At 39.9% G+C, this 19636-nt stretch overlaps 1 long non-coding RNA gene across 1 annotated transcript; it reads right to left on the reverse strand.

The window, feature by feature from the left end:
• Positions 1–838: 838 nt before the first annotated feature.
• On the reverse strand, positions 839–18085 carry LOC138737433 (uncharacterized). The gene is made up of 4 exons (XR_011340911.1): positions 18019–18085; positions 14723–14777; positions 7949–8020; positions 839–1052 (listed from the first exon to the last, which is right to left on the reverse strand). It is a non-coding gene; the product is annotated as an uncharacterized lncRNA (long non-coding RNA).
• Between the last annotated feature and the right edge of the window lie 1551 nt (positions 18086–19636).

The raw sequence follows: 19636 nt of genomic DNA on the forward strand, positions 1-19636 counted from the left end.
CCCACACAAACGCTTGTTAGTATGATCTCCCACATGGTTAGTACTCCAAATGTGACCAGCTGGAACTCTGCTCGCAGCGCCAATTGTTGTGTTGGGTTCACAGAGAGATGAGTCTGGACACAAGTGTTACAATCACAAGTAACTTTAATTAACAAACATTTAAGTTTGTATCAGTTATGTTTTTTACACAGATGCTCCGTTCCAGGAAATTATTCCTAATTTCCCGGAATGCAGTCTGTGTAAAAAGACCGGAACAGGAATAAGGACTCATTCCCATTCTGACATTTTACCTCCTCAACCTCTATAGTTATTTTCATGGATTGCCTGCAGTCTAAACTGAGCTGCATGTGATCTGTGAACAACAGGCTAATGAATAGGACGTCCAGCCTCCTTAAATACCACACTTCAGGTATTCTGTCTAAACTCGCAGAGTGATACGGATATTTGGAGTTTTGGACGTTCCTGTGTGAACGGCCACTCCCAGAAGGTAGGGAGACACTTCAGAACAAAAAAAAATCACGTTAGGTTCTATGTAAAACAACATAAATGATTTTGATGTAAAAGTGAGTGAGTGGGTCAGTTTTCAGATGACACAAAATTGGTGGAAATGTGGTGGACTCATATCATAAAATATCTGTCCAATAATATTTATTGTAGATATCATACGTTTTCAAGCCATACTGTTTCCTTTGAATCTGGGTTTTGGTAAAAATCACAGTGTATATTGACTCCAGACAAACCAATTCAAATGTGAAATCAATTACATTGTTGAGCTATTAAAACAACCGCAAACACTGAAGAAAGTCAGTTTTATAATTATAAATTCCATAAACAGCCCCTTCAGCTCTGAAGGAACATGATAGAAAATGAAAGCTTAATGACTAAAGTAAAACATGAAAACTCTGTTGAGATGACAATTAACTGCTGGTTTTACTTCATCTCTTGTCTTCAGATCTTCAATGACTTCAACATCGGTGAGATACAACTAATTTCACTGTCTTTTGAAATTCAATGGAAATCCTACTGTAAATAGATGAGTGGAGAAGAGTCCCCTGAAAAACAAATGTGATGTTTGAACTGATGCCTTCGTATGAACAATGCTGATTTACTGCTCTAACAAATAGCAATTTCCATACAATGGCAGGTTTAAATGTTTAGCCAACAATGGCAGGCTTGAGATAACTGCAAGAACTTCTGCTCCAGTCAATAAAATGGTGCATTTTATGTCTAATATTTGAGGAGGTCTATAACAAAGAAAGATTCCAATGAGAAGGTAGGTCTGATTCCATGTGTTTGTTTTCACCATTAAGATTTTCGATCAGTTTTTGATTGTGTGGGTGTGCTTTCTTTGAGATGTAAAAGCAAATATTACTTGTGAAAAAGAAGTAGCTTTCACATTTTTAAAACCAGAATGTGGAATCTAAATTGCTTCAACCATGTGGTTTTGATATTTTTAATTTATGTTATTTCCTGATGCCGAGATAGAAACCTTTTTATTTACACACATTTGGAACAACCAGAAGCTGGATGGCAAAGATAATTGGCGAAATGATCTCAATTGGAAAATATTGGAAATATTTTGAAGCAGCAATTTGGAGTGGAATGAGATTTAAAGCAAACTTTCAAAAGGGAATTTTATATATATACTTGAAAAGGAGAAATTTGCAAGGCTATTGGTAAAGAGTAGGGGAATATAATTAAGTTGATAAGATCTTCAAAGAGAAGGCTGAGGAAAGATGAGTGAATATTATTCTGTGCATTTGACCACTCTGGCTCACCTAACCCATTATAAAATATATGAATTTGTATATTATTCTGCAGAAGTACTAGGATATCTGCATAGATAAAAAAATAAAAATATGAACTGATACAACAATAGTGCTATCAAACAAAATTTGCCATCGATCCATTGAACCTTGACTGCGTGGATTCAGAATTGACTTGCCTGCAAAAGGCAGAGTGAGGTAGAGGATGGGAAGTATTCTGCCTGGAGGTCAGTGACTAGTGGAGTTACACAGGGATCTGTTCTGGGACACCTGCTCTTTGAGATTTTTATAAATGACCTGGATGAAGATATCGAGGGATGGGTCAGTAAATTTGTGGATGATAAGTTCTGGATAGAATGCAGGATGCAGAGATGAGCAGAACAGTGGCATATGGAGTTAAATCTAGATAAGTATGAGGTGATGCATTTTGGAAAGTCAACCCTGAAGACAGATTACATGGTTACTGGTAGGATACTTAGCAGTGTGGAAGAACATAGGGAATTTGGGGTCCAAATCCATAGATCTCTTGACGTTGCCATGAAGGTTGATAGGATAGTTAGGAAGGCCTATGGGAGGCTGGGCTTCATTAGTCAGGGGATTGAATTCAGGAATCATGAGGTGATACTGCAGCTCCATAAAGTTCTGGTAAGGCCACACTTAGAATATTGTGTTCAGTTCCAGTCATGTCATTACAGGAAGGATGTAGAAGCTAGGAAGAGGATATAGGGGAGATTTACCAGGATGTTGCTCAAATTAGAAAATATGTCTTATGAGGCAAGGTTAGCAGAGCTAGAACTTTTCTCTTTGGAGCAATGAAGGATGAGAGATGACTTAACAGAGGTCTACAAGATTATGAGAGGCATAGATAAGGTAAACAGCCAAAACCATTTTTTACACGGTGGAAATAGCAAACACCAGAGGACATCTTTACAAAGTGAAGGAGGAAGGTTTAGGGGAGATGTCAGGGATTTTTTTTTTTTTTTATACACAGAGAGTTGTGGGTGCTGGGATGCATTTTACCAGGTGTGGTGGTGGAGGTTGCAACTATACAGGTATTTCAAAAACTCTTAGAGAAGCACATGGATGAAAGAAAAACAGAGGGTAATGAGTGTAATGATAGAGAGCTTTTGATCCTCCTGACCACAAGTAGTTGAAGACTAGTTTGTGGCAGGTTCAGATAGATTCTAGATGGATGCCTCCACAAGTCCTGAGTGAGTTTTTTTTAGCAAATAAAGTATAGTTGTTTAAAAGAAAAGTTTATTAATTACAATAAAAGAAATATCACATGGTATCAGGAGTGTGGAGTGTACATAGGAGAAACACAAGGAATGTGCAGAGTGAGTATCAGTTGATATCAACAGAGAAATGGAGAGTGTAAAGAATCCTGATGCTGTAAATTGGACTGGAAATGTCAACCATGAGTGAAGGTTATTCAAACAACAATTTATGCTGTACCTGCAAGCTAATGGACTCGATAGGAAACCAGATGCATGGAAGATTGCACTGCTACTTACTGTGGCAGGACCCCAAGCACTAGAGGTTTTCAACACATTTGTTTCAGCCAAGGCAGTTGACCACGGCACATGCGAAAAGGTTGTCAAGATTTTTTTTTTATATTTTATTTTTATTTTATCAACAGAGTACCAAAATTACCATCACAGATAAATAATTAAACGTGAATTAATCATTGATACATGTTCCAAATATAGCCCATTATTCCCCCACCATTTACCCCCCCCCCCAACAAAACCCTAAATAAATGAAAAGAAAAGGGAAAAAAGATGAAAGGACAGAAAAAAGAAAAGAAAAAAGGAAAAAGGAAAAGAGAAGAAAGGAGCTGTTGAGATCTGGTATCCAATTCAACAAAAAAAAAATGGGGCTTAGTTATTTTTGTCTCGATCTCAATAAAAGGAAGAAAAATAAATAGAATTATTTTATTTATTAAGTATCAAACCTACACTTTGTAGAGAAGGTTCCTATACCCGCAAAAACTTGTGTTAATTATTCCTTAAATTGTTAATGATTTTCTCCAGGGGAACACAACTATGCATTTCAGTATTCCAACAGGCTATTTCGAAAAGAGAATCAGGCTTCCAGGTAACATTTCCTGCCCACTGCCAATGTAATTTTAAGAAACTCAAATTGATAGTTAGACAGCCTCATTTTAGGTCTTACATCCACAATATTTCCTAAGAGAAACAATTCTGGACTTAGAGGCAATTGTTTTAGTAAAACTCTTAAATTTTCCCCAAAGGGTTTCAATTTGGAAAATGACCAGGTAGAATGTAAAAAAAATACTTGTTTCTTCCCCGCATCTAAAACATATATCAGAAAAATTATTGCACCCGCCTATATCTTACATTAATTATATTGATCATACAATCATGACATAAATTCAACCATGTCTTATCATCAAGTCTGATTCCAATCTGGTTATCGAGACAATATTCACCAAAGAAAAATGAAGCAGTCAGCTGCAGGGAGAGACTGACTTAAAATTAAAAGCAAGAACATGCAATTTGGATCGCTGCAAGATTCAATGATCCATGATCAAATTGCTTGGGATCATTGATAAGAAAGTGAGAGAGCGGTTGCTGTGAGAGACAAAGTTTACCTTAGCTGGAGATGTGAAGATATGCCACACCAGTGAATTAGCTCTGCAGCATGTGAAAAAGTCGAATGAAAGTGCAAAAGCCAGTGAAAATTAAGGCATAGCCATAGCCACAGTGTCTGGACACATACATAAACAGAGAATGAGACTTAGGAAACAACAAAAAGATGAAGAGACATTCAATTGTAAACGATGTGGCACTCAACATGCACTAGAACATTGCCCAGCCGATGGAAGTATGTAATAAGTGCAAAGGGCAGAAACCAATGTTTTTTCCAAAGGGACACAAAACGGAAGTGAAAGTGTGCACTCTTTGCACACTATAGAAGAAACTGCTCTCAGTGATACATTTCCATTGACATGGTAGTGCAGAAAGATTATAAACCAACAGACAGTGAACCAAGTGCGAACAGAGTTGAGCAGGACAAGTGGTCAGTGTCATTGCATGCAAATGGAAAAAAATAGTCCTTTCAAGCTAGACCCAAGGGCAAAGGTCAATTTGATCTGTGAGCACAACATCAGGACAATGAAGATAAAGCCATACATCTATGCAAATCCTGTACAGCTCAAAGCCTACAATGGATCGAGCATCGACACGAAAGGTAGATGTAAACTTAAGGAGGAAGTTAAAGATAAAGAGAATCACCTCGGGTACACAGTAGTCCAAGATGCGCATGAATCACTGCTTGGAAACAAAGCATGCAAAAACTTAAGCCTAGACAAGAGGGTGTACACACTTGGGAAACCTATTGTTTTAGCTGATGCTTTATCCAGGGCAATGACACAGAGTGAAGCACACAATGAGAGTTCCACAGAGATGGATGTAAATCTCCACATAAATCTGATCACTGAATCCCTTCCCTTATCTGACATGAAATCCAAGCAGATTGCAGCTTAGAGACCACCTGCTGTACTGCCAACTTGAGGCCACTCACAAATTGGATGGACAGCTTAGATTCGCCTCAGCAGACTCCAACCAAATGGCATCAATTTTGACCTCCAATTTCTATTAACCCCTCCCCTGGTCTTTCTCTTTCCCTCATCACCCTATCTCCTTTTCTCCAGCTCCCCACCCCCTTCCTTCTCCTGTCAGAGATTTTCTTCTTAGCCCTCTGCCTTCTCCCCAGTCACTTCTCCACTTCTTTCTCTTTTCCCCTCCCACCTGTATCCACCTATTATCTCTCACCTGTTAGCGTATGCTCCTCCCCTTCTCCTCCCTAACCCCTTCCCCCCATCTTTTTATTCAAACATCTGCCTGATTTTTGACACTTCTGACGAAGGGTTCAGGCCCAAAATGTCGACTAATGGATGCTGTGTAACCTGCTGAGTTTTGTGTACTGCACTAGATTCCAGAATTTGGAGATTTCTTTTTTTTTAACCCCCCCCCCTTTAAATATTTCCCCTCTCATCTTAAACCAATGAGCTTTGAGGTAATGGGAAAATGAAACATGATTTTAACCAAAGATTTAAGTCCTAAAAAGTAGTGGTGAAAGAGCTATAGAAACAAAATGCAACTTTGTCCTAGGAAGACTCCATTCTAATTTGATTCTAACTAGTTTCACTCAGTAGCATGTGACACAGAAGCTGGTGCTAAAACCTCATGTCCCCAGATACCCTGCTTCATTGCTGACACCTGGTGCTGACTATGTGCTGTTTGCCTTCTCTGCCTGCGACTGCATGGGTTTTCATGCGTGCGTCAGTTTCAGCCCAATGTGCCAAAGATTTTTGGCAGGTGGGGAGATTGACCACTGTAAGTTAACCCCAGTGTTGGTTGGGAGAGAGTGGAAAGGAGATAGTTAGACCTCAGCTGAGGGAAGTAAAACAGAGCTAATGTTTCAGTTTGAAGACTCTTCAATAGACCACCTTTAAAGGTAGGAGTGAAAATTATGGAACAGAAATTTTAAACATGATCTCATGATTTAGAAAGACTGTCAATTACAAGGAAATATTGGTGGTTAAATGGACACAATTGTGCGAACTAGAACAGAATCTGAAGTAGTGTTCAGTCATGCACTTGGGGAAGCTCAAAATATAAGCCAGGGTATATAGAATGATAGGATAGGGAGAGCGTAATGGAGATTGGAGGTCTTGGAGTGGATGCTCTCACGGTTCTGGAAAGATGATGGGAAAGCAATGCAGGAAACATTTAATCAGCTAAGTCATGAAATATAAGAGGAGTTGTACAAGATACCAGTTAGGTCATAGCTAAAGTCTGCACCCAGTTCTGGTCACCACAGTCGCGGTGGAATCTGTATGCACTGGAGAAGGAAGAGTTATCAGATGCTGCAAGGCTGCAGAATCTTAACTTTATGGAAACTCTGGATAGAAGAAAGGAGGTTCTGAAAAGTGTTAAATGAGATATGTTGGGAGCAGTTCAAGTCACAGAGCTTGAGAGCATCAAAGTAATTGTAGGGGATAGGAAGGAGGAAGAGGTTCAAGACAAAAGCTTTTCACCCAGAGGAAAGAAAGGATACAATTAAGAGGATCTGAAGGGGTGAGCAAGATTGAATTACTCACTATAATTTGGAAAGTATTTGTAGGAGAACTTGCTCTGCCATAAGAAGTCTACAAATCAAGAGCTGGGAGCTGGTAAGTTGTTTCTGGGCTGATATGAATCAAGCATGTTGAATGGCCTCCTTCAATCTTTGAATGTCTTGATTCCATGTTTCATTTAATATATTCAAGGATGGGATTGGTGGGTACAGGAGAATCAAAGTTACTGAAGAACAGGTAGTAGAACAGAGTAAGATCTCAATGAGTGGCAAAACAGATTCAAGGTGCCATGTAACAAACTTCTATCGCAATATTAGAAACACTTTTCATTATCAACTTTATTTCTAACTCCTGCAAAAAATAAGTATCAATAGAATTGAGCAGAGGAGTTTAAACTTCTGATAGGACTAACTCTGATTCTTGGAGAAAGAAAGATCTGTTGTGCATGGGTAAGATTGCTGATTGCCATGAATTTTGCTGTATTTATGATAATATCAAAATTCAAGACTCAACATTTCTTTATTGTCGTATAATTAAAAGAGTGCAATATTACATGGAATTTGAGGCACAGTCTGAGAAAGAGAAGCAAAAGAGAGTCCCCTCAGAGTCCCGGAATGTCCATGGATTCACCTCCAGCGCTGCTGCAGCCCCCGCAGCCACACAGAGTCCAGTCCCAACCATCAGTAGCCTGACCTCCAGATCCAAACCTTTGATATGATCAGGAAACCTTCACCACCCTCAGTTCCAATACCTGGTACCCCTTCAGCCATTCTCGAGCCACTCTCCAGCAGTCCATCACTTGGTATAAATCACTCAACTGCAGCCACCAGAACCCCTCGAGTCGCCAACCGCCTGTATGTTCTTCAGCCGCAGAACCCCTCACTGGTCCACCACCGTGGACACTGTCCCATCGGTCTTCTCCTAAAATGGGGGTGTTCTCCCTCTTTTCTGGTGCCCTGTGTCAGTTCCCCACTTCCCTGGGGTCTGCAACCCCTCATGGATGCTGTTGATCATGGGCGCCACCATCTTGGGCACAGCCCCCATGGTCACAGAGTTTTTTTTAACCTATATTTATTACCTTTAAATAGTCCTCTTTGCTTCTTTGTTTATTTTGTTCATCAGCCACATCAAGCGCTCTCTCAGACTCGAACTGCAATTATTAAAACAATCAAGAGGAAACAACAAGACCATGAATCCAACCTGCCTTCCAGAAGAAACATAACAGAATGGTATAACAGGCAGAGCCCATAGCAGGCCATCCAGATTACATTTGTTCACTTAAACACCAAGCAATTGACTTAGCCATGGGCAGCTGCCTTACTCAGTCCCCCTTTAAGGCACCTTGCGGTATTTTGGAAAAGCTTTTGAAAATTCCTTCAAGTTTTCCATGCAATGCGTCTAAGCTGCCTGATCATGTGACAGGGCACTGGGTGGATTGCTATAAATCAGTCTATGTTTCATTGGCATTTCTCCTGCTGCTTTTTACAAGTCATTGTATAAACCAGTCCCCATGGGGCATCACTGCTAGGCGGGGCTGCTAAGTGGGAAAATCTAAGCACAAAGTTTTGTTGCTGACAAAGTGTCTCTGAGTCGTTTTTGGACAGAGTTTGAGGGAGTGAAATGAAACTTCACTGAGAAGGTGGAGTCGGTACCTTTCCCTCAGTTTACATTGTGAGCCCAACAAGGGCTTGGTTTGCCAGACTGTAATAGAATTTTACTTTACAATAATTCAAGTATTTTCATTATTTATTTAACCTTTTCAAATAAAACATTGCCTGCATTTATTTATTTATTCCAAATTATTTATATCACATTCATTCAAAACTAACAATGCATTCAGAAAACCAAGAAACCAAGTTCTTTTCTTATTGTATGTAATGTGGACTTTTCTAAAACTGTTCTGAGGACAAATGATATTTAAGGCACAAATCCATGTGAACCTTGCATAAAAAAATCATATCATGTACAGAATTAATCTCTATGGTCAAGGTCAGAAAATCAATTAATTTCCAAAATGCCTCAGAAATGGTTCCATCGTCCAGGTTTCCCAGTACTTGACACCTATTACGTGATCCCACCCCTAGACACACTCCCCACTTCATCTTCAGCGGGGACTGCTCCCTTCCTGACTCCCTTGTCCACTCCTCCCTTCCCAACAATCACCTCCTTTGTACCTTCCCCTGTGATCGCAGGAGATGCCCCACTTACGTCCACACCTCCTCCTTCACTACTACATGGGGCACCAAACAGAATCAGAATTTATTATCATGAACATCTCATGAAATACGTTGTTTTGTGGCAGTGTCACAGTGCAAACATTTACAGTATATAAAAATTTTAAAAATGGTGCAAGAAAAGGAAAAAGTCAAAGTGAGGCAGTGTCTGTGATTCATTGTTCCTTCAGCAACTTGATGGCAGAGGGAAAGAAACTGTCTTTGTGCTGCTGGGTGTTCATCTTCAAGCTCCTGTACCTCTTTCCTGATGGTAGCAGAATGAAGAGGCCATTGCCTGGGTGGTGGGTGTCCTTGAGGATAGAGGCTGCTTTCTTAAGACACTGCCTCGTAGATGTCCTTGATGGAGTGAAGACTGGTTCCCATGATGTCACTGGGCGAGTTAACAACCCTCTCGAGATTTTTTGTTCTGACCGTTGGCACCTCTGTAGCAGAGAGTGATGCATCCAGCCAGAATGCTCTCCACGGAACACCTGTAGAAGTTTTTAAAAGTCTTCAGTGACGTACCAAAACTCCTGAAACTCCTCACAAAGTATAGCCGCTGGCGAGTCTTCTTCATGATTGCATCGACATGGAAGATCCAAGACAGGTCCTTGGAGATGTTGACACCCAGGAATTTGAAGTTCTTAACCCTCTCCACTGCTGACCCCTTGATAAGAAATGATTTGTGTTCTCCTGATTTCCTCCTGAAGTTAACAATCATCTCTTTGGTTTTGATTAGGTTGAGTGTAAGGTTGTTGTTGTGACACCATTCAATCAGTTGATCTGTCTCCCTCCTGTCCATCTGCGATTCTACCAACAACTGTGGTGTCATTGGCAAATTTGTAGATTTGTAGGCAGTTCTTCCAAGTGAAGCAACACTTCCCATCTGAATACACAGGTGTCATCTACTGCATCCAGTGCTCCTTTTGTGGTCTCCTCTACATCAGAGAGACTGGATGCAGACTGGGAGATCTCTTAATTGAGCACCTCAGCTCTGTCCATTACAATAGCATTAAAGGACCCAGTGGCCACCCATTTCAATTCCCTGTGCCATTCCCTTGCTGACATAATCTATCCATGGTCTCATACACTGGCAGAATGAGACCACCACAATGTAGAGGAACAATGCCTCATCGTCCATCTGGATACCTTCCAACCAGATGGTATTAACATCAACCTTCGGTTTCTGTGAGCCTCACTCCCCTCTACCCCACCCCCTCATCTTTCCTTTAGATCTGTCTGCCTGTCTCTTCCTTTTCCTCCTGTCTCCTTTTAGAGATCCACAATCAAAATCCCTCCCTCAATCAATTCTCATCTTTCCTCTCTTCTGTCCTCATCATATTCAATTAACTCCTTTCCTCTCTTAGTCTCTATTCCTCCCACTCCCATTCTTCCCTTTGCCACAGCATTTAAAATACAGATATCTGACCTTTTTTTTTTACTCATACCTTGAGGAAGGGCTTAGGCCCGAATGCTGCAAGATCAACTGAGTTCCTCCAGGATTTCTGTGTTTTTATTTCTCCAATTTTGCCCACTTAAAAATGCCTGAATTTAATGTACTACAGGTTGGACCTCTTTAATCTGACGCTCTGAGCTCCAGCAACTCCCATGGTCCGGCACGCTTTGAATCTGCTGCCATTAGTTTGTGGATCTGCCACCAGGGTGGCGCTGTTAGCAGCGCTAATGGTCAAAATCTGTTTACACTGTGTTTCGGGGATACAGTCCTGTTAATTTTTTTATTCAGCTGTATTTTAGCCCTTCAGGATGCCACCCAAGAGACCAAGAGTTGCAGGAGATGTTGCTAGTGCAACATCTAAAAGGTGCTGGTTGTCTCTTTTAAATCTTTCCCTTCTCACCTTAAATTGATATAAAGCTTATATTTAAGCTTTCTCTTGGGGACCAATTTCTGTTTTCCAGCATTTTCTGTGGTCCAGCAATAGTCAGGTCCCAATGTCACCAGATTAAAGAAGTACAACCTGTTACTATCTTCAGGTTTAATAGGGATATCAGTCATGGGTCTTCCAGCAGTCTAAACTTTGGGATTCCCAGCTGAAACCTTGCCTCTCCGCTTTTATTTAACTTAATTTGGGTTTTGGGCATCTGTCAGATTATTCACTAATGTGACTAGGTCACATTTTGTTTGATGATACTTTTGCAAATGCCTTGGACTTTTCTTTATGATCTCTGTGCACAATATGTTCAAAGGTTCCATGAATGCCTTTTAATCAATAAATGTAAATAAAGTCAATAAACTTGAATCATAAGATCTTAAAGCATAAAATTTAAAACACTGAATTTTACCTATGAATATTTTCATCCAACATTCTCATTTCCTTTTTTAAACATTATATTTAGGTCTCATGGGTGTCAATTACTTCCTTGTTTAAATGTCATAAAAAGCCCAAGATAATTTAATAATTATATTATAAATGAGATTTTGTTCATTTTAGTTATGAAGTTGTTCTGGATTGATTTTGTTTCAAATCTATTCATGCAGCCTGCTTTTTCAGACATATCACTCCTTTGATGAGATAGCAAACTGGCCCCATCTTCCTCCTCGACTGGACATTAAAGGACCCATGTACCATGTGGAAGACTGCACATAAAATATTAGGAATAGGAAAGATACAATTAGGCTTGAAAGGGTGGAAAAAAGACACAATATTGTTACAAGAAATAGAGGGCTTGAGTTATAAGGAGAGGCTGGATAAGATGGGACTTTTCTTCCAGGAGCACAAGAGGCTGAAGGGGGACTTAATAGAGGTACTGCATATAAAATAATTGGGGCATGGATAAGGTTAATAGTCCTAGTCATTTTCCCAATTTAAGACACTAGACAGCATCGATTTAAGGTGAGAAGGGAAAGATTTAAATGAGACAACCAGCACCTTTTTTCTCAGGCTGGGAGTAGCAAACACCAAAGGACATCTGTACAAAGTGAAAGGAGGAAAGTTAGGGGAGCCAGCAGGGGTAAGTTTTTTTTTCCACACTGAGGGTTGTGGGTGCCTGGAATGCCTCGCCAGGGGTGGTGGTTGAGGCTGAAACATAAGGGACATTGAAGAGGCTCTTAGACAGGCACATAGATGAAAGGAAAATAGAGGGTTACAAAGTAGGAAGGGTTTTTCTTTTTATCAGATTAGATATAGGTCGGCACAACATTGAGGGCCGAAGGGCCTGTACTGTGTTTCCTATGTTCCAGGTTTTATTTTCTAGATATGAGGAGTACCTTTCTCACAGAGGACAAGTCTGTGGAGTGACCTGTCACAAGGAGTTAGATATTTAGTCCATTGTCATACCTATTGTACAATGCACATGCAGAATGCACCAAAATTCTTACCTGCTACAGCCAAACAGAAGCTAATTGAATTAAATTAAATTAAAAGAAATAATAGATGTATAAGATATATCATAAATATTCATAGTAATCCTTGGGCAAAAATCAAGACTTTCAATAGTACTAACAGTCCTTTTTTGCTGTCAGACCTGTTTATGATTAGTATACCAAAGGGTGGTTCAGGAGACTGGTAGCTATTGAAAAGAACTTGTTTCTATCCTAGAGGTGCTGGTTTTCAGGCTTCCTCGAAGGTAGCAGTGAGAAGAGGTTGTTACCAAAGTAATGGGGTCTTTTATGATGGTGGCTACCTTCTTGAGGTAGCACCTCCCATAGATGTCTGGTTGGAAGGTTAGAGTCTGTCATGAATCTGGCTACTATATATAACAGTCGAGTTTTTTGGATGAATTTTTTGGGTCAAACTTGGGGGGGGGGTCAAACTTTTGACCATGGTAAGTATCTGCGTCATTAAGGCATCAGGAGCTTGGATGGGCAGGACCAGATGTTAAGTCTGTATTTGGGAAATTGGGAGCTTAGATGGGCAGATGGCCATGGCCTGAGAGAGTGTTGCTGGGGCCTTGGGAACTTAGATGGGTGGATGGCTGGGGCCTAGAAAAGCGTGTGGTTGAGACATCGGGATCTCCTGTGGGTGGGCGGCTCGGGTGAGGGTCCAAGGTCAGGGTGTCGGGATGGGCAGCCAGGGCAAGGATCCATGGTCAAGGCATCAAGAGCTCTGGTGGATTGGTAGCCTGGGTGAGGGTCGAAGGTTGGGACGTTGGCTGCTCTGGTGGGCAGGAGACTGGGGTGAGGATCAGTAGTTAGGGCATCAGGAACTCCAGTGACCAGCTGGGTGAGGTGAGCGGTCGTGGTTGGGGCATTGGGAGCTCGGATGAGTGGGTGGTCAGAGCCACAAACTTGCCTCAAAGTTCAAATTTATTCTTAGATCAAATACATGACATCACATACCACCCTGAGATTCTTTTTTTTTCCCAGAGGGCCAGACAGAATTTCTACTTATTGTCAACTGTAAACTGTACTCAAGATAAAAAGGTATGTATAAAAAAGTGAAATGTAAACAAACTGACTGTGCAATACTGAGAAAATAAATATTCAGTATTAAAAAATGTGCAAATTAAGAGTTTAAAATGAATCTCTGATTTAATTTATTGTTGAGGAGCCTGGAATGGTAGCAAATGTTACTGAAATTGGTGGAATGCATCTTGCGGCACCTATACCTCTTTCCTGATAGCCGTAGCAGGAAGAGAGCATGCTCTGGGTGGGGTGGATCTACATCCTTCCCATCAATGTCTGATTCTTTGACCTCTTCTTCCTCAAATAAACAACAAGCTCCTTTATGGACCTTTTATTAACAATGATGAACTTTAAAAATATTTAGACTGGTACATACTGGCAGTCCCCAGGTTACGAACAAGTTCTGTTACTTGGGTCTGTCCATCAGCCGAATTTGAATGTAAGGTGGAACAAGTACTTACGATTCTTATTTAGTATTCGTGAGGGAACATTATGCATATTTATGTGCATGCGCAAATCAGGGCACAATTATGCACATATGCCATTTGGGGAATAGCCCATTTGTAAGTACGAGTTGTTCTTAACCTGAACGTTCGTAGCCCAGGTACTGCTTGTAGAGAGCATAATTGTGGAGAAAATGCACCATTTGCTCAGACATTTAAAAATACGTACTGCAATAGGTTCAAAGACAAATACATTTAAGAGATGACTTTGTAAAGAAATGTTATTACTCTCACCATGTGTACCAAGCATTTTCTCGCCCTCAAACAGTTTTGCTGCCACAGCTGTTTGTCCTCCCTCAACCCATGTGCTCATCACCACATTGCCCTATCTGGTTTCCAGCTACCAGCCACTGACCCAACTACCCTTCCCCATTTGGTTTCTATCTGCCCGTCATCCTCTCTCCATCTGGGCCCATCTGTCAACTACCAGGCTCTATCCCACCATCCTACATACCTTCTTTCCTGTTCCTTCTTGTTCCCCTATACAGTATTTCAACCCAAAACCTTTTGCCTCCACAGTTGCTGCTTGATTTGCTGAGTTATTGTAAAACCAATAGCTAAATCTTGCTGTGATGTTAAAATAGACTCTGAATGTTGGTTCTATTTTTGTTAAATTGCTAGACTAGTATTCAAAGGTTTAAACTTTAAAATAACATGCATAAATGAATAGAATCTCACTCAAAGCAACAAAGAAATTTAAATTTTGATGAATAAATAAATGTCAGTTTTTTTTTGTAGCAAACAGGTTGTCCATCTGAGCTTGTCCCATTTACCTGGATTTGATCTATATTGTATTTTTTCCTGCTGAGCCAATGAGTCATCGATAACCTGGAGAAATATAGACATGGCACACATCAGACCAGAAGACATAGGTGCAGAAATAGGCTATGCAGCCAATTAAGTCTGCCCCACTATTTAATCATGAACCGATCTATTTCCCCACTCAGTCCCACTGCCCGCTCTTCTCCCCATAACCTTTGATGCTCTGGCTAATCAGGAACCTATCACCCTCTGGCTGAAGAAATTCTTGTTCTAAGCGGGCGCCTTTCAATCCTGAAGTTGTGCTCTTTTGTCCTCGACTCCCAATATTTAGTGGAGAATAACTCCAATTAGTATCAGAGCAGGGAACAATTTAACAAGGCAAGACTGAAGGGTCTTTTTCTGAACACATAATTCCCAATATTTATTGGAGAATAACTCCAATTAGTATCAGAGCAGGGAACAATTTAACAAGACAAGACTGAAGGGTCTTTTTCTGAACACAAGATTCCCAATATTTAGTGGAGAATAACTCCAATTAGTATCAGAGCAGGGAACAATTTAACAAGACAAGACTGAAGGGTCTTTTTCTGAACACATGATTCCCAATATTTAGTGGAGAATAACTCCAATTAGTATCAGAGCAGGGAACAATTTAACAAGACAAGACTGAAGGGTCTTTTTCTGAACACATGATTCCCAATATTTAGTGGAGAATAACTCCAATTAGAATCAGAGCAGGGAACAATTTAACAAGACAAGACTGAAGGGTCTTTTTCTGAACACATGATTCCCAATATTTAGTGGAGAATAACTCCAATTAGTATCAGAGCAGGGAACAATTTAACAAGACCAGACTGAAGGGTCTTTTTCTGAACACATGATTCCCAATATTTAGTGGAGAATAACTCCAATTAGTATCAGAGCAGGGAACAATTTAACAAGACCAGACTGAAGGGTCTTTTTCTGAACACATGATTCCCAATATTTAGTGGAGAATAACTCCAATTAGTATCAGAGCAGGGAACAATTTAACAAGACCAGACTGAAGGGTCTTTTTCTGAACACATGATTCCCAATATTTAGTGGAGAATAACTCCAATTAGTATCAGAGCAGGGAACAATTTAACAAGACCAGACTGAAGGGTCTTTTTCTGAACACATGATTCCCAATATTTAGTGGAGAATAACTCCAATTAGTATCAGAGCAGGGAACAATTTAACAAGACCAGACTGAAGGGTCTTTTTCTGAACACATGATTCCCAATATTTAGTGGAGAATAACTCCAATTAGTATCAGAGCAGGGAACAATTTAACAAGACCAGACTGAAGGGTCTTTTTCTGAACACATGATTCCCAATATTTAGTGGAGAATAACTCCAATTAGTATCAGAGCAGGGAACAATTTAACAAGACCAGACTGAAGGGTCTTTTTCTGAACACATGATTCCCAATATTTAGTGGAGAATAACTCCAATTAGTATCAGAGCAGGGAACAATTTAACAAGACCAGACTGAAGGGTCTTTTTCTGAACACATGATTCCCAATATTTAGTGGAGAATAACTCCAATTAGTATCAGAGCAGGGAACAATTTAACAAGACCAGACTGAAGGGTCTTTTTCTGAACACATGATTCCCAATATTTAGTGGAGAATAACTCCAATTAGTATCAGAGCAGGGAACAATTTAACAAGACCAGACTGAAGGGTCTTTTTCTGAACACATGATTCCCAATATTTAGTGGAGAATAACTCCAATTAGTATCAGAGCAGGGAACAATTTAACAAGACCAGACTGAAGGGTCTTTTTCTGAACACATGATTCCCAATATTTAGTGGAGAATAACTCCAATTAGTATCAGAGCAGGGAACAATTTAACAAGACCAGACTGAAGGGTCTTTTTCTGAACACATGATTCCCAATATTTAGTGGAGAATAACTCCAATTAGTATCAGAGCAGGGAACAATTTAACAAGACCAGACTGTAGGGTCTTTTTCTGAACACATGATTCCCAATATTTAGTGGAGAATAACTCCAATTAGTATCAGAGCAGGGAACAATTTAACAAGACCAGACTGAAGGGTCTTTTTCTGAACACATGATTCCCAATATTTAGTGGAGAATAACTCCAATTAGTATCAGAGCAGGGAACAATTTAACAAGACCAGACTGAAGGGTCTTTTTCTGAACACATGATTCCCAATATTTAGTGGAGAATAACTCCAATTAGTATCAGAGCAGGGAACAATTTAACAAGACCAGACTGAAGGGTCTTTTTCTGAACACATGATTCCCAATATTTAGTGGAGAATAACTCCAATTAGTATCAGAGCAGGGAACAATTTAACAAGACCAGACTGAAGGGTCTTTTTCTGAACACATGATTCCCAATATTTAGTGGAGAATAACTCCAATTAGTATCAGAGCAGGGAACAATTTAACAAGACCAGACTGAAGGGTCTTTTTCTGAACACATGATTCCCAATATTTAGTGGAGAATAACTCCAATTAGTATCAGAGCAGGGAACAATTTAACAAGACCAGACTGAAGGGTCTTTTTCTGAACACATGATTCCCAATATTTAGTGGAGAATAACTCCAATTAGAATCAGAGCAGGGAACAATTTAACAAGACCAGACTGAAGGGTCTTTTTCTGAACACATGATTCCCAATATTTAGTGGAGAATAACTCCAATTAGTATCAGAGCAGGGAACAATTTAACAAGACCAGACTGAAGGGTCTTTTTCTGAACACATGATTCCCAATATTTAGTGGAGAATAACTCCAATTAGTATCAGAGCAGGGAACAATTTAACAAGACCAGACTGAAGGGTCTTTTTCTGAACACATGATTCCCAATATTTAGTGGAGAATAACTCCAATTAGTATCAGAGCAGGGAACAATTTAACAAGACAAGACTGAAGGGTCTTTTTCTGAACACATGATTCCCAATATTTAGTGGAGAATAACTCCAATTAGTATCAGAGCAGGGAACAATTTAACAAGACAAGGCTGAAGGGTCTTTTTCTGAACACATGATTCCCAATATTTAGTGGAGAATAACTCCAATTAGTATCAGAGCAGGGAACAATTTAACAAGACCAGACTGAAGGGTCTTTTTCTGAACACATGAAGCTTTTCTCTGCTTGGTATTGGTAAGTTGGACTGAAGAGCTTGTTTCCATGAGTTATAGATGCTATACTCTATGACTCTTGGTAATCAGCTGTGCATAGTGAATCCTGCCTACATGATAAGAACTCCTCTTAAGTGAAGCATTCCTATCCACAAAAAATGTATGATTACCTTAATTAAGTTAGCATACTATCCTGGTGAATGCACATACATACAATGAATTGGGTTTTTAAGTGCAATGACTTCAGTAGAGAGAGAAAAATCACTTTACTATGCTGGATTTCTTCACTGTGATGAAAACAAATTATCATGGCAATGTCATAACTAACTCAACATGTCAAAATCACCATTCATAAAACCAATAACTTAATCTTGCTGTGATGTTAAAATAGGCTCTGAGAGATGGAGTGTGGAGATGTGTGCAGCATTTAATTTCTGATGTTACAGTCCCATGAAATATTAGCTTGCCACTGTTGCTATTTGAACTTGGCCTGAGGGGGAAAAAAAAGTCAATTCTGGGTGAAAATGATATGCAAAATCTTTTGTTAGATCACACTTGTCTGAAATGATGAATGGTCTCCTTCCTTTGAGATTTTGGGAATCTTTCCAAGTCACCTAAAATTGTCTCCACTCCTGGACTTCTTCTGCTTCCTGAAATTTTTACTGCTGATTGTTCATTTCATATCAATGGGGAAATTGTAAGGATTGCATTAGTGAATTTTGGCATTTCCTGAAGTTGGATTATTTAAATGGCCTCCTTTCCCATGTCGGTGCTTTGTTTGTCATTTTAGTAGTTGGAGAAGGAGAAGGGTTCAGAGAGCTCATTGCTGTATCTGACCCGACCTTGTTGGTTTTCGTGCAGTTGGATAATCATGTTGAGGAACTTTGGGGGGCATCCGATGCGCTCTAGTATTTGCCAAAGCCCTTTCCTGCTCACGGTGTCGAAGGCTTTGGTGAGGTCAACAAAGGTGATGTAGAGTCCTCTGTTTTGTTCTCTGCACTTTTCTTGGAGCTGTCTGAGGGCAAAGACCATGTCAGTAATTCCTCTGTTTGCACGAAAACCGCACTGTGATTCTGGGAGAATATTCTCGGCGACACTAGGTATTATTCTATTTAGTAGAATTCTAGCGAAGATTTTGCCTGCAATGGAGAGCAACGTGATTCCCCTGTAGTTTGAGCAGTCTGATTTCTCGCCTTTGTTTTTGTACAGGGTGATGATGTTTTTGAACAATTGCTATCATGTCCATGTAACCAGAGAAAGTCGTAGACTTGACCTCAGACTGATACGCTCTAAATTATTGTAACAAGGCTCTAATCAGCACTGATTTTGCATCACAGTTTCTGCACTGATGTGGATCTGGAAGGCAAAATCTACATGATAAACAATTGTTGCAACACAAGACCATTCTGACAATTTCTCACCACTCACATGAGGACAGTCAGTGAAAAAGTAAACTGAGGCCTCCTAAGATGCTGTGGGACCTACTAAGTTTCTCCAGCCCTTTTGTGCATTAAATACAATCACAGACTTCCTTGTTTCACAGTGACAAATAATGTGATATTTTATCGGAACCTAAATTCAGATTAAGTTTGTCTCCACCTTCAGAGTGACTAGAAAGAGCAATTCACTGAATCAAAATCAAAACAATACATTTTAATTATTCTACGTGCAGGAGTATAGCAAAATAGACGCATTGGTAAAAGAGACGTAGGGAGCCCCTTTCAGAAAGTTCATCAGTAAATTTGATTAAGTTCTTCAGAGTCACTATCTTGGAGGATCTTTCCTGGA

This window comes from Narcine bancroftii, chromosome 6 (genome assembly GCF_036971445.1).
Source record: "Narcine bancroftii isolate sNarBan1 chromosome 6, sNarBan1.hap1, whole genome shotgun sequence".
Classification (NCBI taxonomy): domain Eukaryota; kingdom Metazoa; phylum Chordata; class Chondrichthyes; order Torpediniformes; family Narcinidae; genus Narcine; species Narcine bancroftii.